Source organism: Hylaeus anthracinus, unplaced genomic scaffold, assembly GCF_026225885.1.
Source record: "Hylaeus anthracinus isolate JK02 unplaced genomic scaffold, UHH_iyHylAnth1.0_haploid 11985, whole genome shotgun sequence".
Classification (NCBI taxonomy): domain Eukaryota; kingdom Metazoa; phylum Arthropoda; class Insecta; order Hymenoptera; family Colletidae; genus Hylaeus; species Hylaeus anthracinus.
Window position 1 is genome coordinate 5,455,212 of NW_026534333.1, and position 27,405 is coordinate 5,482,616.

At 41.0% G+C, this 27,405-nt stretch overlaps 1 protein-coding gene across 1 annotated transcript in view; it reads right to left on the reverse strand.

Moving 5' to 3' along the window:
• LOC128886579 (uncharacterized) overlaps positions 1 to 18,276 on the reverse strand; it is a 58,624-nt gene extending 40,348 nt beyond the window's left edge. The window contains exon 1 of the mRNA XM_054141592.1: positions 17,406 to 18,276. The gene's annotated coding sequence lies outside the window, so the exon portion shown is untranslated. The remainder of the gene's footprint in view (positions 1 to 17,405) is intronic.
• Positions 18,277 to 27,405: the final 9,129 nt, after the last annotated feature.

Below are 27,405 nucleotides of genomic sequence, written 5' to 3' on the forward strand. Positions count from 1 at the left end.
ACGGCTGGTTCGTGTTTCTGCGAGTAAGGGAATTAAAGGGAAATTTCCCCGTTATTCGTGCGACGGTCTCTCACTCCGGTTGGCTTATGAATTCCGATTTTTGTTGAACATCGAGTTTCACTTTCGCGCAAATGAATCGTCGAGCGACGATGGCGACGGGTAATAAAATATTCCGGTGTTTCGGGTGGCAATGTTTGGCAGGGGAAAATTGAAATTTTCGGCCGGGAATTCGGAAGACCGGCCGCGTTCAGCGAAACGACGCGCGTTGTATCTAAATTGATTTTCCTGATTGTCGTTGCATATTCTACCTCCCCAAACCAATTTCTCGCTTCTGTTCACGCCTTTTTTTCGGTATTCTCTCCATTTTTTTTTTTTTTTCAATGACAGAATTTACCGAAATATTAAAGTTGGCAATCGCGCAGGAATAACTCTTTGAATAAAATACCAAGCCACGGAGACGCTTTTATTTCGCGTCCGATTGAATAGACCGTGTCGACTGCGGGGACGAAAGTAACGATTTAAAATATACATAATGAGTCTGGAAATGTTTAGACTGAGACCTTAGCGACGTGGTAGCAATGAAGAAAAATGTGCAATGGAAATGGAAATCGTTGGAAGTGTTGAATCCAGAATACGAGTTCGCGTAACTACGAATTTAAATTAAATTTTAATCTCGATAGTCGATACATGTTTGTATTTGTAATAAACATGCGAGTAACGAAAAGTCGTCGAGGTTGAAATGAGGTTATGCAATGAAGCAAAAGCAGGTCGGGAAAAATATACGTAACGGGAACAGGGATAGTATAAATACGAGGTCAAGACCTGCCTCTCGACTGTTAACTCTCGATCTGCAATTTTTAGCTATTTCTCAAACCGATGAAGATAAAAAAAGAGACGAAGAACGCAAAATATATTCTTTCGAGTAACGTATATTTTATCGTTCTAATGTTATAGCTGACAGAAAACATATGTATAAATCTTCTTGATACAAGTATAAATAATTCCACAAACTTTTAAGAAGCTATTACTACCAGTGTTCGTAAACAGAAAATCCAAACTTCTTTAACGTTCCGAATCAGAAACCCGATTATGCAATGCCATTTAGTCGTTTCCACCGAAGCGATTCTTCGTCGTGATCTAACGCCCTAACAAAAAATGAACACACGTGATTCAGTCAACACGCGACGCATAGATTGACACAACATGCACGGCAAGGTTGCTCGTGGAATTTTATACGCGATGGGCTACCGTTTAGTGGATCCACGTTGTCCCGTTTTTGAATAATTCACGGTGGTCACGTTTCGCCAGGACTCGATTCCGCGGCACATGTTGAATTTATCACTTGGCCGTACGTTCTGTCAATACCGAGAATATAAGTAGTTTACTTCGATGACAATTTTGGATCTCATTCGTTTTGATAAAGTATTCTAATAATTCTTTTTCTCGTTTCAGTACAAATCTGAATTCAACAAGAATTCTTCTAGTGCCCTCTTTATTTTTTCCTGTGTGGAGCGAAACTTCCTTCCCGAAGGAAACCTCTACCACTTTTATTTTTGGCTGAATGTATTCTTAGAAGGGAGCTCGATAATTTCACGGAAGATAGGAGCACTTTTACGACCGTCAATACTCCGACGAATATAACACACGTATCGAAATTAATACTCGTATGTTAGAACAGCGATAAAGTCCCAGATGTTTTTTTTTTCGACTAGAATGAGCGTGTGGGCGTATGTTGGAAGACGCGCAGCACGTAAAAGCAAAATTTCATTAAAATATAATGGGGTCAGGATGCGGCTATAATTAAAAACCTTTTCGAAATCCAAACCGAAAGTTCGCGTATACATTTTCTAGCCGACTTACAAATCGTTCGGTTATTATTTTTCAGATTAAATTATGTGCGTTAGCCAACACTTCCTCTTCATTTATTTCATAGAATTTTTTTTTACTTTTTTTACTTATTCTCTTTCCATTCATTTCTTTATCGCTTCGCAACGTTTAAATCGAATTTAATGTACCACTTAATAAAGTTTTTATTTGTTTTTACTTCGTGCCTGTAATATCTTTATTTGATTCTCATTCTATACTTCAATCTCTACACATGCTCGCGTACTGCTGGCGTCCATCATATTAGCCGTGGTATTATAGGATATTGAACCGGCAGACCATACTTGTTTGATAAGGTAATATTTCCGTGTGCTTTTCCTCTCGAACGAAACTTTCGTATTATTCTTTTAATTCAATTCAATTTCAATTTTCTATTTCATAAATGTTCACTCGCAATTCCTCTCATACGTAAAACCGTATTAATAATGCCTACTCCGTCGGTGCGATTGTTATTTGAGCGGGCGAAACGTAAACCCCGGCGTCCATTAAACTTTCCATTTCTTTCGCCATCAACGAAAGCAAGAAGCAACGAAAGTGATGTAAGTAATTAAAGTAAGTTGCGTTTGACGTGAAACTATAACTTCGTTCGAGCGGAAAACGTTGCGATCCGCGAAAGCGCAGATAATTGAAATGCCATCGGGGAAACTTTCTAACTAGCAACGTCTCAACTCTCCGCTATGAAAGCAGCGTAGGTAATTTCTTTTAATTGGAGTTTCTCCGAGTAATGCTTAAGAAACATGTTGACTTTGCGTTTGCGATAAGTTTACTTCGACTACGACACCTTGTAAAACGGGATCAGTTGGTAAACAGAACGAGGTCAGGTTTAGAAACAGCACGTCAACTGGATCTGGAGTTGGTAGCCATTTTCTAAAATCTAAAAAGTTATAATTCTATTCGACTCGATCCCACCTTATAGTTCACGCTTCTTTGTTGATCGTAATAAAAATTCCTCCACCTTTCGAAACAGAGGAAAATGGACTCGCGACACTTTTCCGATGAACATCTAATTTGTCTAATTTTCGTGAAAAGTTCCAGCTAGCCACGGGGCGAGAAAGCAAAGGTCAGCGGACGTTACGAACGCGAGTTTCACGATGAATTACTGCTTCGGAAATTCGTTTAGCCGGCGGAGAACAGCGCAGGTTCGCTTCGCGGTCGCTGGTAAATGCATCATCGTTTTTACGCGATCCTTTTTGGCTTCGTTTACCGGAAGACGATCGAGTTTTAACTGGCTGTTACGCTTTTGTTATATCTTTTTTCAGGGGCCCGATACGTGCGCGGATTGATTGCAGTAGGGAGGAAATAGTCTATGGCGAAGACTTCGACTTCTGCCGTCGTTGAATTTTATTGCGCTTCTCCAAGAATTCGTTCATAAAGTTACGGAACTTTATTTTCGGTTTTTATTGCTAGCGGATCCACGTAGAATTTTTCCGAACGTCATTTTTCCTATGCATCGTTCAGCCCCCTTCGATGGAATTCAATTTTCAACGATTGTACTTTCATATGCAATTTCATTTCATTTTTTCATTCGTGTAGGGTAGCATCCAGAGGAAAGAAATATTTGTCGAGTCAATATGAAGAAATTGTGACTCCAATGTGAGGCAAAATTATTTAAAAGACAAAAAGAAGCCTTTCGTTTGCAAACAAAAAAAAATTTTTTTTTAATAAAGTATTTGAAACACGGAAATATCAAATTCTACGAACTACGCTGCTGGCCTCGATGCAAAGAGTTAATTTCGAGGTGAAATTATTGCAAATTACAGAATACAAAGTCGACGATAATTTGATAAACAGCACAGAATTGGTTTTGGACATTAAATTCACATTTCGTCGTGACTTGTATACCCCGCTCATTGAATCGCCGTACAATTGCGGTGCGGCGAAGCCACGCGATGACATGCAATGATTATTTACATTGTACGGACGAGACGCGCGATTAAAGTAGCTCCTCGTTCCGTAATTTATTCAACTGGTCGGGCTTTCGTTCGAAACTCGTTAATAAATGAACGCTTTTATTCCCTTATTATTTTGTAATTTCTTCCAGCTCGCGCAACTGTTAATCGAACAAATGCACGTGATCGAGTACGAATACGTACAAACTCGTTAAATGCCTTCATTAAACTCTCGATCGTCGTTTCTGCTCACGCGACCCGAGTGTGTCACTGGTTAAATTAAATTACGAACAAAATAACGATCAACCGTTAAACAGCAATCGTCGATCCATGGGAATCGACTTCGACTGCGCAATATTCCATTCACGAGGTACACGCTTGCCCCCTGACGAACACGTCGAAACATCAGCTGAAATTTATAACGCCCATTCATTTTCCATCATTATTCCGACGCGACGTGTGCAGCGAGCTTAAACAGATTTAGAACCACTAACCTAAATGTTACTGTACCGAATCGATCGAATTGTTGGATTATACTTCGCACTCTTTATAGATGAACGCATGAGAACGATTTAGCCAGACTGCTTTGCAAGGCAGTTGTACACTTTTATTTAAGTAGAAAGGGACCAGTCATGGCGAAGCACTCGTCCCCGAGGCTTTCAACGAAGAAAAGACAATTCAGCGTTGTACCGCGAGGAAGAAACCCCTCGGTCTCCCCGGGACCTTCGATCGTCGATTACAAGCATCGTAACGCGGATGAACGGGTTGGCGATCACGGACGTCCGAGGTTAAAAGGAAAAAGTCGAACTCTAATTTAATCGAGGCGAGATAACGAGCGCGCTCCGATATTCATCCCCCTCTGGCAAAGGAAACAACGGGCGGAGAGGATGAAAGTTTCGTGTTCAAAATTGCAAATCGGCTAACAGAGCAATTAAACCGGTCGTTTAACTACGATTAAAAGGGGTTGGGGAAGGATTGAAGTTGAGGGGAGTGGGTGGGAATAGCCTGAGACTCTTGGGCTCAATTATGATTCCGGCCCCTCCCGTAATTCTCTTCTTCGTTAAGGTCTTCCGTTTCACGACATAATTTATTCCAAAGCCCGAAGCGTGGCCCGTCTCGCGTCCTTGCGCTTCTTCGAGCAAGCCAGGCTTGTATACTGTTAATGAGCTCGCGAACTTCGAGACTGGCGAGGTTTCGGCACCGAGAAATAACGAACCTCCAACTCGGAGACGTTGTTTCGACGTCTAATCCGTCGTTTTCTTTATTTTTCTTTATCTCCAAAAAATTCAAGAATTACTGTATAATCAACTGAACGTCGAACTGAACTAAATATTAAAAATTAGTTATCAGATTTCTTGGAATTCTTCGCAGTTGTAATTGACGATTTATCGGTTGCCTCGAAATTACAATTAACAGTTAAAGCTTCGATAAATATATCGAAGCTCGGAAGTATCAGTCGCTTCCTATGTTGTTTATCTACTTACGTATCGCAATATTCCACAAGTCAATCATCTACAATACATTTCTAAGATTTATTGCGACGGAAATGACGATCTCAAAGGTAGGCTTCCAACCTACTCTCTTTGCTTTCCAATGCGCTTGGTTCGTCATTGCGCAAGCTCCTTGGCATCGTCGGAAAAAGATATTTTCGGTCGAGAGGCAAATCATGTATGCATCGCTTCTTTCAGGATCGTTTGAAAACATGCTAACAACTTTTGGATTCGTATACGGCAACGAAGATGGCATCTTCACGGAAAGCATCGTCCGCCAACACGGATTCGCCATTACTAGCTGAACATTAAAGGCATAAATAAGCTTTCGCGAAGGTGAACTGAGCGTGTCGAAAGGCAAGAGAACTGTATCTAACACTGCTCCCTTCAGTTTTTTTTTTTTTTTTTTCTTGGATAAATTCGAAGCGAGATCTCATATGTTATTCCGAAAGCTATCGAACCTTTGTAAAATCTTGGTTGGTATGTAATGAACAGATGAATCGTTAAGTACGACAGGTTCCTTTGGAAAAATCACCTAGGGGCGAATAAACATTCTATTTTAATCCTGCGTTTCAAATATTCTCAGAACACCAAGTACGCTCTTGTTGAAAGTTGCGTCACTCAGAAGAAAAACATTACTTTGGCGAAACGTAATGGAAAAATATCGTGCACGTGTGATATACGATACAAACGTTATTATCCTATCACGTTTCACCAAAGATGTTTTTCTGTAGGTATATAATACTACATCGTGCAGCATCAAATCGAAGGAAAATCGTAGAAAATCCATTGTCCACCGAAAACGTTTCAACGTTTCTGCAATATTGCAGTCTACGTGTTTAAAGGGACGGAAAATCGCGTCATTTTGTTACTTGAACGAACAGGGACGTTCGCGTCCTTTCTGCGCAAGGTAGCCCGGGCCCCTCCCCCGATACCTGACACACTTGGCACTCCCTGGACGCATCCGGGTTGTCTTTATTGTACTGGGACAATGGTCGTGATTTCCCACGTGCCAGAGCACGTTATCTTCACACCTGAACTATTTGCCCTGTGCTTTCGGAATTTTACATCGCTGCACCAGTTGCTTTACCGGGGAAATAAATTTCTGAACTAAACGAGAGATGGACAGCCAGAAGCTATAAATTAACGCTAAAAGCATAAATGGAATTAGAAATGTATAGAAGTCGAAACACGTCATCAAGTTGTCGACACTGTCCTTCTGTGCAGCTTGAATTTTATTTTCCTTTTATAATCGTGTGCCTCAAAGAGTTCAAACATATCGATAAATAAGCGTCCTAGTACCAAGCTACCACGTGAAACAGGAGAATGTCAATTTTTCTTTTTAGCAACGCGAATTCGATGCAAGCTTTCGACGCAAGGAATCGAGCAGCCAGTTTCTCGAATTTCGAGCGCACGGTTTCGTTTCTCACGGCCGTCTGCTACTTTCCTCGGTTTTGCTCGATTTCTCCACGGAGTAAAAGTGTGCTTGCATGCGACTCCCTCGAAACGACAGAATTCACCGGAGCATCGCGGAAATGGCTCTGAGAAGAGACAACTGCGTCCACAGTTACAAGCTGGGGCATGCTCGCGACAAAAGAGCCGAGGCTGCGAATCGAAAACGTTCCCTGGAAAAGGAAAAGAATGCGAAGCGACGCTCGATCCCTGAAAGAATCAATACCTCGAGCATCACTCTCGATAATATTTTGAATAACGTGTCTTTTGAGTCGGGAACTACTCGTCGAGTCTTTCCACTGAATTGAAAATTAATCAAGATCGTTCTTGATAACTGAATCGTTATTTTATTTTAGTTCGCGTTTACGAAACACGCGCAATGACTATACGTTGAATATTTAACTAAATAAAACACGCAGGTTTTAAGTCTTTCTTGGTGTAATATATTTAAGAAACAAACGAAATTTAGATACACCCGTTTTTTTTTTTTTACCGGTTTACTGTAATAAAAAGAAATTCGCCAGTGACGCGACAAATTGAATGCACCTCTGTTCTTTTCAAGCTCGTGCCAGTGTGCCGAGATTAATAGAGCATGAACACGAGCGCAAATTGCAAACATAGGACAGAATTAGGGAGAAAAGACACATCGGGGAACAATCGAACGAACCGCTTAACCAACCACCTGTCCCTGGACTTCCATAATGCGTCTTCCAAGCACCGAGCTTTATTGGCCAGGATTTATTCAGGAAGACGCACGACCCTTCCTTTCTGTTATTTGCCTTGATTCGCTTTCTGAATGCATGAAGCGCGGTAATTAGTAGCTACCCACCGAGCCACTCCATTCCGCGACCTACTTCGCCCTCCTAAAAAGGTAAATAAATAAGAGCCCCGTCTTTCTCTCATTTTCGTTCGAGTAATCGGCGAGGAGAAGAGCAATCGATGTATCGGTGATTCGAATCGCGGATAACGCGACGTTAGTTCCACTAAAATTGCTTCATCTTGGGCTGAAATAAATTTAATAATTACTTAAAAAATATATATAGCTTTTGAATATAGATATACTACTGAAATAATATTTTAATACAGATATTCAAGTAGTTTGACTTTGCTAGTTTCCTGTAAACGAGTTACTATTTATTTCCATACCCGAATATTTATCGAAATCGATGAACATTAATTATTCATTGAAGGTAGTAAGTCCACATATTCATGAACGAAGGTGTAACTCGTACTACTTTAATTTTCCTGTTCGCATATAATTGCTCGAGCGTAGAAATTTCGTGGAGCGAGATACATATTTCTCGAGCATGTATTAAAACGAGATAGCCGAACAGAACACAGAGGAAACGAGGTAAGCAAGATCAAGGAGAGTGTTTCGCTAAGTCCATTTAAAGCGCGTGGGGGATTCAAGTAGAGAAGTAAACGAGCAATGAAATAGAGGGCTAGAATAAATAATTATGCAACCGACCTCGTTTTAATATTCCGAATAGAATACCGGCGGTGCGGAAGAGCGAAAGGTAGCTCTAAGATATTGTCCACGTAGACGCATTAATTAAAATTCCACCCTCTGGAATCCACTCAGGCGCGTTTCCAACGAGCGCAAACGCTGGAAACTCCGAAACCCCTGGGATAGCTGGTCCAATTGTGCTAAAAGGAGTCCCGTTCGTTTATGGTTCTTCGTCCGGCATTTCTTCCTTTCTTCGCCTTGTTCTTCCCTCGATACACACAGCCACTATCATTAACATTCAGCTGTCGCTAGACCGTGGCTCTTATTCATTCATGGCGTATGCAAACGTGAAAGACGTATCAAACGTGTACTGGATTTACAAGCTTGTGTACAATTTTGTTAATATTGAGATCTTTGATTTTCGAACAGCTGAAATTGTAAATTTTATTTCGAATTAATTTCCTAAAATAATACTTTGTCCGAGAATATTACTTCGTTATTATTTTTGTGTTTCGTTGTCTGTCAATATTTCATACGTGGAGTTTTCGTGATGCACGAGAAATTTAATTATCAGATTTATTTCGAAGCATTCGATAAGTATTCCCACCTGTGGATGGACAACCTATAGATAATTTCTTTCGTGATTTATTCCATCGCGCTACTAATTCTTCCCGGCACAATGTTTCAATGTTCCCCCACCCCTGCCGTTGCATCGTCGCTTGGGGGAAACTCGTTTCAATCTCCAAGAACAGAGGACAACGTGGGACGAGAAAATTAAAATTGACGGCTGAATGAAGTTCAAATGGGAATTAATACACTCGTGTTCCGTGTTGCAACGGGACACGAAGAGCCATACACGGTCGCGATACGATTCTGTCAGTGGAAATGAAGCTTAATGGTCATATTGAATTTGCGACCCCGAGCTTACGTCACGCGGACGTCGCGTGAGCACTTTTCTGTTACGAAAGTAAATTCAATTTGCAAGGGATGTTTGGATGATCGATTCTCGACGAATTTTCAACTTGCGTATAGCTAATTATAGCACGAACAAGCCAGATTATTTTCGTATCAACGTTTCGATCGTTCATCGACGAGTCCTGTTTGGTATGATGGGTTACGCACAAATCTCTATTCTATAAATAGAGACAGAATCCAGAGACCAGTGGTAGCTGATTCCAGATTTGTAACTGTTTTGCGACACGATCGCAACGGGCCACTTTAAATTGTTATATCTTGAAATTTTCAACGGTTAGAGTCACATAAGACGTTCGGAATTTAATTATCAGAAAGGAGCGAGAGGCAAGTTGCGTCGAGGCTCGGTAAGGAAAGTTTTCGAGCTCGGCGACGGCGTGCCCTCGCAGCGGCCTAGTTCGATACACGTGTCAAAGTAAATGCAGCCCTTTCAACTGCTTGTCTAATTAGGCGGGCTTTTTAGCCGGCGTTTGATTAAGTAGTAAATTGCGAGCGCGTGCTCCCGCCGTGCGTGAGACGAAATTGGGAAGCGCCAGACCGGGTGGAAAATGAAATATTAGAGTGGCTCTTCAAGATATTCCGCGTTTCGGAATATTAATGAACCGTTATTATTAAGAACAGACATAATTTGCAATTTAGTTTACATTTTCAGTCAAGTGTCGCTAGCGTTGACTAATTAACTAGAGAAGAGTGAATTATTTCTAGATGCTTTAGCAATTAATTAAAAAGTGAATCGAGTACAATTAAATGAAAAAGCTCGCGAGTAAAAGCATTGTTATTTATACTAATATGGGGCTCCGAGAAGCTGCATTATTTATGCGACATTCGAACAATTACGAAATGCAGAAATACCACGTAAATGTAAGCGGTTTTAAGTGACTTTGACAACGTGTAATATTTATCTTGCAACACGTAACTACTGTATGTACGAATTTCGAACATTGCAAAGCGTTTTCTGTTGGGACACTGTCGCACGCGTGGTTGATGTAAATTCGAGTCTCGTGGGCGACGAAATGGAACTTTGTTAGTGCAAAGTGTTAGAATATTCATGCAATCTGAGCGAAGTTAGGATTCTACATGGGGCTATTGTTCCGTGTACACGTCGTCTGAGGATGTAACAATCGGATACTGTCAATATACTTCATTAGTAGCCATGTCATGCTATATTTCACGTACAAAACGAGATCTACTTATTTAATAAAATTACGAATAAGAGGAACAAATTCCACCGTCATATTCGTTCTTCGGACGAGTTCAAAACAAATACCCTTTTCCAAACTTAGAAACTAAGAGAATCATGTAGGTGTTCAGCTTCTGATGGACCATTAGATATGAACCAACTTATAAGCTTCCTGTTCTTGCGAACTTTCCAGCACAATTGCTTTCCAACTTGCCAGAATGCCTCGAGGCTCTCGATTTGACTGAAATTTGTAACACAGGCATTGCATATCATGCACTTTTAGAGCTTCCACGTCGCAGAAAATGTTACATGAATAAACAAATGTAAATTCGAAATACATTATCATTAAGCAATAAAAATGGCAGTATTTAATCACGCAGCGTCAACAAAGCATAAAAGTGTAATGTACATTTTAAAATATCAAAATTAAAGGGAAGCGTACCGTATGAATTTTTTGTCGTACGTAATCTGAAATTAAGAAATAACCAGCGTCAATTGTCGAGTGAAAAACCAGTATTTACAATGGCGGTGGCAAAAGTAAAGAACGAAATCTTAATTATTCAAAAGAATAAAAACGATCAAAAAACGAACGAAATATTGAAATTGAAGTGAAGTCTAACGTATGAATTTTTTGTTATATAAAATCTAAGATTAAAAAATAACGACTGCCAGTCGATGTTTCATCTAAACGCCACGCTTGCGCAAAATTTCTGTGACACAGCTTCCGTGCACCGCCGAATCAAAGCTTCTTTTATTTTAATAACGCGTCGGACAATTTTTTTCTTTATTTTCAATTATTTCCTTTCTTGAAAAAAGTGCCTTTTCCAAAATCGAAATCGATCCACTGGCCGTTAAATCAACCGCAATGGCCGATCGACGCGGAGAAAACCGCGGAAACGGCCATTTTCATCGGGTCGACTTCGAACAATCGACGTAGACGCACGGTTCGATTAAACCGAGCTTTCACGCGCGAACAGAAATCGAGTTTTCCCGACGTAACATTCGCCGTTAACCGAAATAATGCTGGGACGGCCGACGATAGTCCATTGCAACGAAATAATGAACAATTTTGAATTTTTCATTTAAACTCGACGTTTTTCTCGCGTGATTACCTCGTTTCTTGATAAAAACTCTCCATAGAGGTATACAAATTACAAAAAGCAATCTAGTAAACAATAGGAACATAGCTCTCCCAACAAATGAACAAATTTACATTCGAATGGAGTTGTACTCGGGTACAAAGATTTCTACTTCGGCCTCCGTCTTTATTTTTGAAGCTTTGTTATATTTCGAGAACACGTGGGAAGCAAACCTTGCACAGTCTAAATTGAATGGCAGATGTGATGTTTCCAAACAAATTTTTCATTATAAATATGTACATGAATAAACTTCACAAATGTATACATTTATAATCAAACATTTATTTGAAAACATGAAACCTGTTACTTAATTTGGACAAATTACTTTAATAGACACAGAGGGTAAGAATACTCATGGGACTGACTGTATACAATATTATAACGTAAAATTTCCAATTCTTCAGGGGCAAAGACGAAAAATTAAATTTTCACGTATTTCGAAGTAACCTGATTATCGTGCCACTGCATCACGTGTGGCGGGTCCGCGTCGGAAGCTTTCTGGCGGAATTGGAAGTCCTCCATCGACGGAGGAAGAAACTTAACCGTCGAATAAATTTCCTACCCGTCCCCCTCAGCCGTTATTACGCTCGCTCGGACCCCGTCTCGCTCGTGAAAGTTCCTCGAGGAAGTGCATAAACAAGGAGAAGGACTTTCCGAGACAATCTCCTGCGAGAAAAATTCCATCGTGGAACGGTAAAGGAATTCCTGGCGGCGCGAATAACATTGCTGCGTTTCCCGACACACGGTTCGCTGACTCCCTCAATCGGAGAATCAGTATTTTCGACGAAAGACTCGCGAAATCGAGTTATTTCGAATGTTTCTGGCTCAACGACAAAGCGATAACTATTAAAAAATTAGCAACATTTTTTGGAGTCGAAGAATAATAAAACAAGGTAGGGATACTGCTCCCTGTACCTACCATAGGCCTATATAGACCATAATTTAATCAGACTGACGCTAAAGTTTCAAAGCACATCTGAAGTCTAAGAAGTCGAATCGGGGTTAAGTGTGGATCACAGTTATGTTCAGATTAGGGTTAAATCCAGAGTGGTCTGGTTTTGGCGGTGAGTGGTAGTTCGCGATAAATCTAAATTGAATTTAAGTTAGACTCGGATGGCAGCTAGACTGGATTTCGGTTAGACGAGGGAAAAAACATCCCTCTTTATTACACGTCTCGCGGCCGTTATTACACGTTCCGCCTTCTCCTGCCATAATTCATCGCGCGGGAGGCGCTTAATACATTCCGAAGCCAGCGTTCCCGCTAAAAAATATAACTGGCCGTGAATCCCCAGATAGCACCGGAATTAAGCTCGGGAAAACACGTTACGCCACGGAAATATTCGGTATATTTTACGATCTATGGAGATTCCAGCGCGTACACGTTTTCAGGTCGCTGGCTGGGTCGGATCGAAAATGGAGGAAACCTGTGATCTGTGGCACCGTGAGTCGTAGCATTAGCTCATACCGCATCAAATTGCAAATATTTCACCAGTTGGAGATAAGATACTGAGGCTAATATATTAAACATAAAATAATATGAAGTAAAGTATATCGCGCATCCCGTAGTTATAACCTTATTAATTTTTCATTTGTATCATTAAGGAGCGAACAGTGCTTTCGACTGATGCATTACGCACCTGAATAATTAATTAATGTTTGGTACCAATTAACCGTATCACCTATAGGTTGTTTAAGATTTAAATTCAATGTATCAAGGGAGAGACTAAAAAATTTTTCCAAGATGCTCCAATAGACGATAAAATCGTAAAATTTAATTCGATAATTTAAGTAGAATAACATTGCAAATTCCGTGCTACCTTCTCGGTCACGGTTTGGAAAACGTTCGGTATCCGTAGTTTCCCCAAGTGCCTCTTTTGCATGCATTATATTTCGAAGTAACGACCACTATGAGAATTAATTTCGCATCCGTGCTCCGTTGTAATTGATTGATTTACGGAAAATCGAAACGCGTATATTTAAAAGTCTTTTATTTCTATATAACCGCGCTTCGAAATTTAAATGATTCATAGCCTTAACAACGGATACCATTGGGTTTATGAAAATGAATTATTCCAAACAATTTTCTAAATGAAGCAACGTGTGGAGTGGCGGTTCATGTATAAAGAACGAATTAATTAATTTGGAAACACAACATAACGCAGAAATCTTTAGTGAAAGAACTTATTGAAAATTATAACTTACGCTATAAACCGCGTTAAGCTGTTCGCAATTTTCCCTAGAAAACCAATTTAAAATGAATTGTTGTCACTCTGTATATTTGTGCAATATTTTCAATAACTTTTAATACGTTCGAGATCAAAAAAAGGAGAATAATTACTAAGTATTGTATGTAACATAATTCGGCTTCTTAATAATGGATTTCATCCCGTTGCTGAGTGTAGATATTACAACTTTAACTACTTTGTTCTATTAATCTTTCATTACCGAGGTTCGTTAGTTTCTTTACTTTATTATACTTTGTTCCATTAGCGCCATTTTGTCAGAGACAGGTACACGTCGATGCATTCCTAACCATCGGAACGGTCCTAGCGGAATTGAAATTGTTCGTGATGAAATCCCACCCCCTCCTGCCTTCTCTATCCCCGTCCAGAATCGAGCCTAACTAACTGGCAACGAAAACACGAAAGGACGACGAACGCAGAGGACCGACGCCCGACACGGAGAAACGAAATGAAACTGCTGAGAGCCGAAAGGAGAAATTGCTCTTTTCAACCAATCATCCCCCCTGCCCCTCCGATTCGCCCTTCCTCTGTGCTCGTTCCCTCGTTTCTCCGCGAACTCGAATCAACGTGATTAATTACGATATCGCTTTTTACTCGCGGTTCCCTCTCGCCCTCGTTCGTTCGATTGCCACTTCACCTTTTTATTCTCGCCCTAAATCGCGGCCCACTTCAGCGACGCTCTTTTGCCAGCTCAATTTTCTCTTTTTCTTTTCTCTTTTTTTTTTTTCAATAGAAAATTCTTTTTTGTCCTGCTATGTATGATCGATAATAGCGATGAAATCGGTACATTTTGATTCACGGTTCCACGTAGGAAATCGAGGCAACTGTTTCTCTATCCACTCTGACGAGGAGAAATTTTAATTAAATTTTATTTCCATCGCTTTCCCTACGATGTTTAGAGTCTTCCTTTTGCTTACTTTATCTCTACCGCTAAGTCCATCTAAGTCCATCTTTTTCCATTGCGCCCATTTTCGTTATCCACGACACCATTTTTCCTTCTAATTACGACAAATAATATTTACCATTTGCGCGGCGCGATTGATTTAATTAATATATTTGAGCAGATATCGTTCCTTTTGAATATCCATTTTCCGCGGTATTACAATGGCGATAGAGCGATGTGTCAGTGAGTATTTTGACGTATTCGTTTCAGTTAATTTATTCTACGTTTCTAATCAGCCAGCCGAATTAATTTGTTCGCGTTTGTGGCTGTGCCAGTGGGATGATTGACGACGAAAAAATGTGGGCGCTGAACGAATCTGTTCGGGGAATCGATACTCGAACTTCCCTCGCCAGCGAACGAAATACGTTTCGGTTTTAATCTGATTCCCGCGGGAGAATTTTGATGTTTCAATCGCCTCGTTAAAGGGGAAGGTTTCGTAAATAAATGGAGTATGTTAGAGGAAAATGTTTCGCGCCGTGATTACGGCTGGAATGAGTTCGAACATCGACATACTGGGAATGAAAGTATATAAATAATAAGTTTCACGCATTGATTTTTTGTCCTTAATTCTTGGTGAGAAATTCGAATCGAATAATTTAGTAATTTCTCTCACTGTATCTACCACAGACGAAGTATAAACACACTTGACTGTTTAACGGAATTAACGGTATCATAAACCTTTCTTCCGTGTGGATTACAATGGCGAATCTAACGGCTGAGCACTAAACGTGCCACGAAATCCTGTCGCAAAATGGGGATTAACATCTCATCTCTCGGTTTTGGAACTTCGATAAATCTTGTCAACTAGACGGCAATAAAGAGGTGCGGTAGAATTTTATCGAAACCCTAAAAATATCTCTATAACGATTCAGGACAAGGAACTCGGACAATAGAGCACTAAAATGAACGATCGATGAGCGAACGATCGCCACGGTTATTGCACGTTCCTTGTTCGTTCGGCGAGGACCATTCGGAAAGACCATCATGGCGATTTACGAGACCATCTTCGTTTCTGCGTCAAGAGAAACATGTTGCTGTTTCCATTACGCCTTTACCTTTAGGTTAAAGAACCCTATCTCGGTAGATATGCGTGAAAAGGCAGAAGATACAGTGAAGGAGGTACTATGGCGGGGATAACCAGTGAGTGGCCTTGAGCAGCTAATCTATGCTACTCCTACTATGACTCCAACGTTATATCTATTTGTAAAAAATACTTTAGCTGGTTTTTTTTCACTGAAATTCTATTTGAATAGTATTTCTATCGATATTTGTGAATGGCGCGAAACTAATTTATAGGCGATGTAACTCGTGCATAACAACTCGACAACAAGGTATCGAAACCAAAAGCATCAGAATGCATTGACGACGACGGATCTCGTGAAAAACGTCGATCGGTCCATTTCGAGCGACATTGTTCTTCGAACAGAAGCGTGAGGGAGTTCGAAACCGCGAAATATGTCGAGCCGCGTAGAGGTTTGTTCAACCCGCGATGTCGCGCTCATTGTTCTCGGTCTGTGAAATTCATCCTACCATTTCTCACAATCGCACTGTCAAATCGTCCGTTATTAATTCAAGCTCCGTGTATTCACGAACGGATTAATTCGAATTGTATATAGCGGCGGTAACCGTGCTACGGTACGCGTCAAAGTTTCCCAACTGAATCAACCCTAGAGTGAACACGTTCTGCTACCAATTTAATCAGGAAATGGGGGCATGAGTAGATTTCGAATTTTCAAATTTCCCGAGGCTGTAACGGAGCCGTATCGAGCGAAAAGAGCTTTTAAATGAAGCTATTCGAGGCTCTTTAAAGAAATATTACCTGCATAAGCTATTTATGCTAATTTCCCATCAACGGTTTCTCATTCGCTCTGTCGTTACACTTTTGCAAATTGAATTTCCACCAAGGTATATAACCTATCGTATCAGATAGAAAATGTCGATATAAAAACATCGCATACCATAAAATTTACTTTTCCTCAACATTGCCAAGTTGAATCAACATGTAACACCACCGACCAACACCAGGTTTAATTGCTAGTTAACCAATTTCCGGCATGACATCGGAATTAACGTTCAATCGGCGAAGTGTAAAGTTCGTAATGAAATAAAAATAACGAATGAATGATAAATGACCGTTCGTACGTTAATTTTTGAATGAAAATGAAAATGTAAAACGTGGAAGAAAATATTTCACGAGCGAACCAGAAATAAACAAGTTTATTCGTTACTTTTTGAATGAAAATTTTAATTTGAATGACAGAATATAACACCATAAGTTGATTCCATTTATCATCCGTTACTGGAAATAAAATTTCGTTTCATTTCTACGGTATACAAACGAATATTTAAATAGTTAACCACACGAATTGCACTCGTCGATCCAAGCACGCACAGGCAACCATCGATCAACTATACCAAGAAAAAAAAATCACGTTATTTCGAAACATCCACGGGATCCAAAAAAAAACAAAAACAAAAAATAAACCATAATCACTCCCATTGAAAGAGAACCGACGTCGAAACAAATCTCTTTTCGATATCGTAAACCTCTCCGGAGATTCTAGCCAGAGGCTCGACTTACGGAACCACTGTCATCGCGTTGAAAAAATCACAAAACAAACTGAAAACGAGAATGAACCGTGCAGCGAGATAGAAGAATGACAGAGAACTTTCCCAGAGAATCGTCGCACTGGCACCAGGAGCACGCGGTCGCCTGTCAAAACAAAGCACAGGAACCGAGACGAAGCTTACGATCTAGGGATCTACCTTGAGATCGTGGCAGGACACTCGAAGAGGGGACATCGAACGTGTACGATCCACCAGCCTCGTCACTCCCCCTCTCTCTGTGTCTATGTGTGTGTTTCGGGTAAACGTTTCCTCTCGGATGGGCAACTGAACGGACGCTGTCGAGCTTGCGATGGCACGTGAACACCACGACCGAGTGGCGCGACTGAACTCGGCTGAACCGTGTCGTAGCTTGACTCGACCGAAGCTCTCGGGCCGGCGCTCTCGACCGCCTAGTGGGGGTGGATGTGTAGAGGAGAGGGATGGAGGATCCGCGAAGCGCGAGACAGAAGGGTTGAAAAGAGGTAGGAGCGCCGAGACGAAGAGGAGGGGACGAGGAAACGTGTGAAGCTTCGAGGAGAGGGAGGAAGCGCGAGCGAAGAACGACAATGCGTGGAGGGTTGGAAAGATGCAGAGAAAAGGGGTGAAGAAAATAGAGATGCATAGGAAGAAGACAAAAGGTGAAAGGATAATACGAACGAGCGGGGGAGGAGGAGGGAATTTTTTAACGCGGCTGGGAAAAGCTTAACCTGCTTTTTTATTCAGGTGGCGGGGTTTATTTAATTATGGACCTGAATGCAACAATTATTAGGTTGGGGATGGGGTAATGTAGCATTTCTCGAGCTTCTTAATAACTGTTACCGAGCTAATATTTTTAGTTAAAGTTTGATAATAGTGGCACTGAGTTTGGTGATAAACGTGGTGAATTCAAGGTAAGTTGATGCTGCGTAACCTGACTCTGGGGAGACTTAACCCTCCGTTTTGCTATGAGTTCGCGAAATATCGAGTAATACATTTACGTTAGACGGCATCGATACTTTTCTCGAAACGAGAAGTTGCCTGTTTGACGAAATGCTTGAACTATGTATCCCGCCAAACGTACGTCGGGAAGGGAAATTTCTTCCAGGCTATTTTCCCAAGTACCATTTACATTGTACATGCTCTCGCTGCACTTCGCCGTGACGCAGAACCATGTCCCGTTTATCTTTCACGGTGAACGTTTCACTAGCCAAGAACTGCTCAGGGACTCGGAACATAAAATATGTCGTCAAATGTTAGCATGAACTTTGTTTCTGAGAATCGGGTTTACGATGAATCGAACCTTGCAAAACGAAAATTTCCTACTGCATTTATAAACGATCACCAGCAACTTGAAATTTCGAGAAAGACACTCTCGAGGCGAGTACGGGGTCAGGTTGGACAACGGAATTCCTCGTACGATTAAGAATCGAGTGCGCTGCACGCTCGAAGGAGCAAAAAGTTAACGAGAAACGAACCTCGAGTTTGAGTAATAGTAATGCGTGGAACGGTAGCGGAATGAACCGTGGTATTTGGGTGCGTGATAAATGGGAAAAGATATTTCGTTGCCATGTCTGGAAGAAAGGAACTGAGAAAAAGAAGAGGAATAATGCAGTATAAGGTGAAAGTGGGAGTAAAACAAAAGTTACCGGGAGGAGAACTGATATAATGAAATACGCAGAAAATGTGAAAAGGTTGGAAACAGAAGGAATCGAGGCAGGATATGCAGAAGGTTAATATACTGTCACGACGCAGGCAATCAATATCATCGGTTGACGCGACAGTAAATCGCCAATAAAGGAATCGACAAATAAACTGAAAAAAAAAACACTTTTTCGATATTCACAGGAAGATGGAACAAAACAAAAGGAGGAAACGTATTCAGGACACTGAATCGCAGATGAAATTGTCCGATTGGTTATACGAAAAGCCACGAATAAACGAATAAACGAATAAACTGAGGTGAACAACTTTAGCGGCTCTTATGCTAGATTCACGACTGATTTGTATGATACCGTGGATGTAACTCTGTAATATTCGAAATGATTCAGACAGTTTAACAATGAAATCATTCCTGTGTTTTGTTGTTTTTCTCGCGAAAACAAATTTTATTAATAATATCGCGATAATAATTGATACTTACAAAACCAAATTCATTGAAAATTTGTGAAAACATATTCGAGAGTCTGTATTTCGTCAACGATTTCGAAACCAGAAAAATTATGACATAAACCTCCCTTCTTTTGGAATGGACTGCAACATATTTCAATTTACACAAGATCCTGACGTCCAGTACGGGAGTAATCGATTTAGCGTGGAGGGTGAATCACGCGGGTAAATGCGAAGACACGTACCGGGGCTGGCATTGTGGAAAGGCATCGCGGTTGCAGGAAAACCCTTGTATTCGACTTGAGTAACGACCGTGGCGGGAATCGCCAACCGTACATGCAACGTTACACGTCGCCTGGAATGTTTGTTGCACTCGCAGGACCGTGAACGGAACTTATTACAGCAGACCTCTGCAGCGAAAGAAACACATTTACAACTTAACGAGAATTAAGACCGCCGCGACTACCAGGGTGTTTCGCAACTGATGGTGTAATTGGGTTGCCGACACTGTACGAGAAAAAAAGTCGAAAACTTGGAATAATAACCAAGTTCTTAATGGTTCTCGCCAGACGACTCTCTACATGCCTTTAAATTTGCAGCTTCTTTAGATAAACACAGATAAACCTTAGCGAAATTCTAAGTAATATCGATGTCATTTGGAATACTTTCCGAATGGCGAGTATAACAGTGTCGAATGCTTCTATTCTTGATTTAGTAACTCGAATATGTATAGCTTTAACACGCCTGTGGAGTTTCCAGCACGAGTGAAAAGACTAAAATTGACTTCCATTAAGCCTCGAAAAGCCAAAGAGAAGCAATCAGCTGGTTTCGTCAGTTTCTACTCAAAGTTGTCGTCGGTCCCCACCCCACCCCCCCCCTCCCACCCACCCACCCCCAAAGCTTTAATCGCTAATAACGCGTCGCAGAAACTGCGAGTTATCGGAGTTCTAATCCACCAATGGAAGTTCGACTCGATGGAGGCGCAAATATTTTGATACTTCGCAGACCAAACATTGGCGCGATCCGGCCGTTTCATTGACGTCAAACGAGCTTTCAGCGTTTCACCGATGAAGCCTCGACAAAGACGGTGAAGTTTCCGTGCCTCAAGTTCAACACGCCCTTTGTGTATACACTCGACGCTTAACTTCTTTGAAAGGAAATTTTCATGGATACCCGCCGAGCGAAATTTCATTAGAATAGCGTGAAAGGTCTGGAACATTTTCTATTAGCTAAGACAAAAAAAAAACAAAAAACAAAAAATGGAAAAGAAAACAAAGGAAAGTATTTTAGTTACATTCGTAGACACTTCGAATATTTCTCAAACAGCATCGAGAAGCTGTTTTTCTTAGAGAATCCAGAAGCAACCGTGACTTCAATAGTTCGTCAGGTAAGATGTCAGTTTAGTTTTAGAAGCAATCAGGCTTCATACTGTATGGGATAGCAATTAAGCTCCATCAGTTTATAATTATTTCAGGAAGCAATTAGGCTCAATTTACACAGTTATTTTAAATTACGCCGCGGTAACTACCTGTTTGGTATCTATTGTTACAGTGGACACTCAACTATTCGTGTTCATGAAAATCCTTTTGAATATTACAACCTCAAAAGGATACATTTTTGAAATTCTCATAGTAAATGCACACAACAGTCTCAGTGATCAATCCATACAACAAAAGGTTAAAAACTACTGTTCCAACGGTTCCTGGCAATGCATAATTCTCGCTTTTCTCAGCATAATTACGAACCCTGACGTATGCAAGGATCCAATAGCGAGGAGTTACGACGCGCAGGGGTAATTCGCAAGGACAGGAAATCTGTCCGTCTGCTACAGGTCTGCACCGTTAGCAGCGAGTGCACGAAGGGCCAAAAAAGAAGCTACAGACTGGCGTAATTGAAGGAAGATTCACCGGGCCGAGAGCACGGGGCACCTGTACCCCGCCGCGTTGAAGGAGGAGGCATTCATCGCGAACAAAGGGATTCGAGCACCCTTCTCGCGTCCTCCCTCCGCTCTCCGCGGTAGTTCTAGCTTCGTCTAGCAGGTATCATCTTGAAAGCCGATCGCGCTACTAGGAAGTCGGTCGTGGCTCGTTCGGAGTCGGATTCTCATTAAAAATTCACGCGAGCCAACCGGCCAGAGTGTTCGCCGGGGCTTAATCAATCAGGAGCCGCTTAAGCATTCGGCCTTCTTCCTTCTCGTCCGTCAGGGGGTTGAGAAGTCAGCCGAAAGTCTCTCGTTCTTATCCCTGGGGCTCCATTATCGCGGCGCGAAAGACACCCTTTGAGATCTATGTTGGTGGATCCTTCATCGCCAGAGATCCTCAACTGGCGTCCAAGTTGCCCCCTGAGAATCTTTGTGACCACGGTTTCTTGGAGGATCAGAAAGAATATTAACGAAAGATCGTAATAACTGTTGGAAAGAAAGAATATTTTAGATTTATAAAATGTTCTAATTAAAGTTATCATCAAGATACTGAGAACACTGCTGTTTTCAAGAAAATCTTGTTTGAACAGAGCAAGACGAGGCAGCTGCCAACTTTTAAAGTATTGATTTGCTGAAAAGTAAACGGGCGACGTAATTAGATGATTCCGAGGAGAAATGCAAATCTGATCGGTAAGCTCGCGTCTTATGGCTCCGGCTTCAGTCACGATCCTTTAAGAACACCTTGGATGGAGAATGTAAGCCTTGAATTTACCATTAGATCCGTTTTCAGGATTTAAACTACTTGGATTTCCAAGAAGAACAAACTGAACTCTAAACTGCGAACTATCCGAGCTTCCACGGTTGCGCTTCTCGGATTCTCCTGATAACTATTCTGACTTCTGAATTCAAGTCATGGTAATAAATCAAAGGTGCATAGGAATCAGTGTTGGTATACCAAGTACCGAGAAACGCACCGACACAATTTATTAAGTCGATTACCACCGGTGGACGTTTGGATTTTGTAAAAGTATTCTAGACGCTGCACCGACGATTAATTTCTGTTGAATAAGTTTAAATTTGCTCGAAAAAAAAGACATTGTCCCTCTGTAATTCCCCAAGCATTTTCCACCCACCAGTTTGTTTATTTTTATTTAGACTCGCGATAACTTTGTCCGTAAAATACTCAGCTGTGGGAGCTCCGCAACAGCCAACAGCTGGACACGGAAAAAGTGTGCTTTTGCAGAGATAAAATTGGACGATTCAACGAGAAATCGGGACGTACGAGTCACTTAGCAGATTACGCGTTCAAATATGAATAAGCTTTCTGCGAGGGTCGTGCGGACGTCGATAATTTAACGCAATCGTGATAATTCAGCCTGAAACGCAATTCCCCTGCTGACAACGGAATCTTCTCCCTTGCGTTATAAATTTCCGTTCGGCGAGGATATTACCAGCGAACGTTAAAAATTCCTGTAAAATACGACGCCCTGTCAAAAGTCGGATCCGAACTTCTTCGAGCCGATAAATCTACGGAAATACCTGCGCTGTCAAAAACAACGCGCAGCCCGCGGATATGAATCATTATTTACAAAACGCCGCAGCTCGAAAATTCTCGAAACTCGGGGGCTGCATTTCCACTGAAGCTTTTGTCGAAATATCGGAATCCTATTTCTCTCCTTTCAACTTCCCATTATGGATTACGAGAGAGGGCATTAACGATTTAACAACGTTACGTGCCAAATTAAGATCACTTTTTTCTCGAGGGAAGAGGTTTTCATTTCGGATATTTTCGTCCCGGAATATTTATAATTCTTTGGAAATTTCGTTTCGGTTGCAGAAGGATCACAGTCGCGGTGATGCTCTATAGGAGATTACTGCATATATTTCACTGACGGGATTACACGGTTTCCGTGGAAATAATGATTGGAAAGGGAAGATCTCGTCGTTTACAGTCACGACAGTCATTCATATTGAATCCATGATTTTTATATATCTTGAGTCATAGGACTTTTGAATTTTTTTTTTTTTATCGACATGGCACGATTGAAAGCTTTATTCAGAACCTAAACCAAAAGGCATACGCGAACAGAGTACGAAACGAAACAAAGGTCTTATTCAACGTAGTACCTGGTCAGGCGAAATTCTAAAGGGAGGAAGATTTGATGCCGTGCTTAAACGCAAAGTAGGTCGAAAGAGTACGAATTTCCGGAGGAAGAGAATTATAATTGTGAGAATATGTATAGGACAAGGAAATCTGAAATTTAATTGTATGGCTTAGAGGGACACGAGTACGAACAAGTGGTAGGGCCATTAGAGTGATGCGAGAGGATAGTCGAATCAAGGTGAAGCGAGATAAGGGGACCAGGTGAGAAATATCTTGTAGATACGGCAACAAAAGTGAAAAATCCATCCGTAGACTGTAATACACTTCCACCATCGATCTTCTCTGCTTGAAGTAAAGAGTGAAGTTTATCGCTTCTAAGAAACTGTCTTTATAAATACTATGTATAAAACGCGACGATGACGGTATCGGTTGGACCATTTGTAACCAATTGAGCAACTAAGTAAGAAAATAATGAAATCAACACGTTTAAACTTCGCGATTTGTAAATAGTGAATGTATCTGACCAATGCTGGTTATTACTACTTACGGTGTCTGCGAACGCTGGTAATCACAGTATCAGTTCAATCTGCTTGTAACTGTAGGAGTAACGAAGTTAAATGATATCGAAGTCTACAAAATCATCCCAAAGGTATCAGAATTAAATTATTTATCTGTCTGGTAGACTTCTTCGTGATTTATACGAAGTATTTGTCGGGATACTTCCATGGAAGCGATAAAACTCTTACTTTGCCTCCAACGGAAGATCGATGGACGGAATTTATCACGATCTATGGATAAATTTTTCACCTTTGTTGTCTTATCTACAAGACGCTTTATACCTATCCGCCCCCTCACCTCTTCTACTTGATCCGACTAACCTCTTCTGTCGCTCTACCAATCCTCATCCCATTAGTTCGTAGTCATCCTCTTCTACGATCAACGATCGCACAATTAAATTCCAGACTTCGTCCTTCTATATATCTTCCAAGTACTGTGATTCTCATCTTCTTGAAATCCGTACTATTACCCTTCGGCGTTTCGTTTAACTTTTTCTATACTATTCCAAGACGGAACATTCCGTGGGTTCGATTCAATTTTACAGAAAAAAAATCATTCTCTGTCCTACGGATACTACTTGACCCTGTGCAGTAATAAACTTGGCCACCGAGTTTCCAGCGTGATTAGTTTAATCGCGTCACGTGCTCCTCCAATCTTACAGAATGTCACGAACCCACGAAGGTTCCGAGCCCTCCAGGTTCACTCTAACGACCGAAACCTGACTCACCGCGTTTCTGGAGCCACCGCCTCGATTACCCCTTCGGAATTAATGTATGAATTAGGTACACACAGGGAGCCCCGATGCCCCTGCACGCGTTGCCCCAGATTTCGACCATCTCGAACCACGGCCCATTGACCTTTTCTGCGCGCGAAGGATCGCCAGAAATTCGCGGATCACGCGAAACCGTGAGAACACCCAGTAGCGTCGCTAGGTGTAGCATGACCCGGTGCTATGGATCGTGGCGTTGAAAATCTTTGGTAATCGGTTACGATTTCTTTTTCTTCCTGGTATTTTTAGGAAACTGAAATCCAGCGAAAATAAGACTAATTTCAAGAAATAAATATTTTTATAAGGAATAATGTAGAAGTCTAAACGAAAAATAAGCCACGTAAATTCCAAAGGCCATGATCGCTCGAATCCACAGTCGACCACTTTTCCTACGCGACCTAATCCACACCCTACGATTCGTGTTCTCGTTTGACTCCATCTTCTTGGATATGGGAGAATAATACATTATAAATCAGCAAATTAATATCTAATTTCGAGAAATATATATTTTTCACGAGGAATAATGAATTTCTATTTATCGTGATGTCACCCCCTTGGATGGTGTTACCTAATTTATCCATAAATCCTAATTTATCCTCCGTAGCGACGTCACTGAGAACATAGACAAGAAAAGTAGCTCGCCTGGGCGATAAAGCCACGGCCCCGAGATCGATGGGGTCGTATTAATTATAACAACCCGGAAGAGCACTCCAGGCCCCAACCCCTTTCCGGGCACTCGAGCCCTCTCTGTAGACGAAACGAAATTTGCCACGACGGCGGGAAAAAATCTCGTCGTGGGGAGCTACTCGTTTGCTAGAACCAAGTATCCGAGTGTCGTGCACAACACACTCTCTCGAGTGGCGTTGCGCCCCGGAAGAGAGTCTTTCGTTTCACCGTGGCGCACGACGGCTTAAGGGGGGATTCCAGTGTAACAGCTTTAAAAATAGGTGATTTTCATGAATTTTTTTGGAAAACTATTAATAATTCCCAAAATGATCTCTCTTGGGATATGAAGAAGCATCCATGAAATACAGAAAAAGAATAATTTCTTGCCATTTTCGTCATTATTTATTGAATATACATAATCATGCCAAACACTTCCCGACGTACTATAGAGTATATTAATTGTTCGATCACTGATGAATTGTAAATTGTAATTAAACTGGTATCAGAGTTGACGTAATGGAGATGTACTCATGTAACAGATGTGTGCTTCGGTAAGCCTCAAATCATTCGCAAGCATGACTTAGATTAGATTGACACAAGAGCATCAATTTCAAATGTAAATGTACCAACTGTATTGCGCAACATTTCACCTCCATTACGAGGTATAGGTTGGGTTCTATTAATTATTAATGCTCGCTATTGAAACACTTGCGCAAGCAATTATCTATCATTTAAAAATATTGTCCTCGAAAGAAAAATAAAGGCGAATGTATTAAAAAAAAAAAATTTACGTGACACTGGTACCGCAAAATGATTTCGTTCGAGCGATCAATCACGTCTAATAGATCACGCATAATTCGCGCGTGCGCTGTAACAACGCCACATGGCGTGCATCGAAAGCAGGGGGCGAAAAGTGAACTTGGATTTTCGTTGCGAATGTAGGAGTTGCGGGGGTGGGAATAGCGTAGTCTTAAAGTGATACGTGAAAGCTCTGAAAGGGGGTTGCATTCCGCTCGAAATTCCAGAGGCGTCTGTTCGTCCTGCAACGAGATTTGCAGTTTGACTTCGAATCGATTCAGATCAAGGACGTGATGTAAAAAATTCACTCGGTTGAAGATAAAGATAGAATAAATATATGTTCCATTATTTTTCCGTATATCGGTTTATAGTGGCTTTGATAAAATTTTATTTTCTATATTGTCAAAAGGACTCGTCCACTTTTACCTCGTTTAGTTCTGAAGACGTTTAACGGCTTTTAATAAAAATAACAAAATTAAGACAAAGTTAGATGTAAATCATGGAATTTTAATCCTCGTTATATCACAGGTGGAAAAGGATTGAATTCGATGAATCAAGTTCCTAACAAAAGATGGAATTTCGAATGAAAAGGGGGATGGATATAAATCGCAATTTGTCTTTATCCATTTTTCATACTCGATATTTCATCGTATGAGATTGGGACGAAGGAAAGTTTCGAAGCTGTGTCCCCCGTGGGACGCAGACGAACGGAGTAATCAAAACTGTCCGACGTTAACGGTTCCAGTCAAACTTCTATCCAATGTTTTCGTTGAAATGGTTTGTAAACAATTCCTGTCAACAAGCGGACAGTTGACGAGAACCAACTAAGACAGAACATCGTGGAAACGTTTATATGATTCGCGAATAATTTATTATTCAACTTTATCGAAAGTTGACACAGAGAAACAGAAGTATTCCCGATAGTATTTAATCAAATTGAAGAAAGGAAGCGAGGTACACTCATGAGAGAAGACAATGAAAAAGTAGTAAAAAAAGAAGTGAAAAAGCAATTCATGAAAAATTTAGTTTACGAAAATTTGCATATAATAAACTACCCTCGTTGGTATAAAGATAAAGGACAGTCCCTTCGTGAATTAACAACGAAGCAATAATTCTGCGTAATTCGGAGAAGGGTATACGAAGGTCGTTGGCGTACAATGATGTGGAAAGCCCACGCACAGTCGTGCTCAGTCGCATTCTCGAGCTTGCGAGGGCGTGACGCGAAGGACACCGCGAAAGGGAAAACGAGAGGGTGAAA